The sequence below is a fragment of the Arachis ipaensis genome, chromosome B09 (genome assembly GCF_000816755.2).
Source record: "Arachis ipaensis cultivar K30076 chromosome B09, Araip1.1, whole genome shotgun sequence".
NCBI lineage: Eukaryota > Viridiplantae > Streptophyta > Magnoliopsida > Fabales > Fabaceae > Arachis > Arachis ipaensis.
Genome location: NC_029793.2, coordinates 142,296,913 through 142,297,985, shown reverse-complemented (window position 1 = coordinate 142,297,985; position 1,073 = coordinate 142,296,913).

Here is a 1,073-nt window from a genome sequence, read left to right as displayed (position 1 = left end):
TATCCAAATAGGGGACAAATCCAATGAGACACGATATAGCATACTAAAAATTCAAAGGCACCAAGCTAGCTAGCACTACTAGCTAGTAAGAACAACATGCAGTTCTCTATACTCTATACTCTATAGATCAACCACCCTTTAAATTTATTATAAAGGTCAACCACCCTTTAATTTTCTTTTCTTCAAAGGCTGCGTAGTTCAATTTTGAATCTGACAACCCAGTGGTGAACCCAAGTTAGCAAGAACCACTATTAATGGAATTTGTGGCTGCCTTTGCTTTTTGGTCCGAAATGCCAACGTTAGTAACGTACAGCACTACCACATACACAGTATAAATGAATGTTACAACTTACAAGACCACACTATAATAATACAATACATTAATAGCAGATTTAAACTCCATTTAAGGGTTTGCTATTGGCCAATAGATTGTTACATACACAAGACGTGATTTGAATTTCTGACACTTGTTTAAACGGATTAGTGAGTTAATCATTAAGAAGATTAGGCCCAATAAGGTCCAATATTGTAAAATCTGAAAGTCCAAAACAAAAAAAAGGGCTCAAACCTCTGGGATTGAACCTAATCCAAGTTAATTGCTTAAGGCATGGCAGATTCGTCTCACAAAATAAAAAAAAAAAAACACATCCGAGGTAACGATTCAATTCAAAATCGTTACTCATAGGCAACCAAATAGATTCCTAAGAAAACCTGGTCCGCTTCAACAAGTTGAAACAATTATTCAAGAGTTGCATACTTACTTACTTACAAAAGTAATATTATTTCTCGAATAAAATAAGATTTTTCTACTCTAAAATACACAAGTTCAGACATTGAACTAACTAATTTGAGTATTGGAGTCCTCTTATCTATCTTATGATATGATGCACGGACACGGGATGCACGGACACGGGACGTGCGAATTTAAAATTCTTATAAAATACAGTAACACGGTATATATATAAAATATAAAGTATTTTTTAAATAAATTGTAATAATATTTTGATATTTTACTGATATTAAAATATAAATTAAAATTTTTAATTATTTTTAATGTCTTATTTTAATTATAT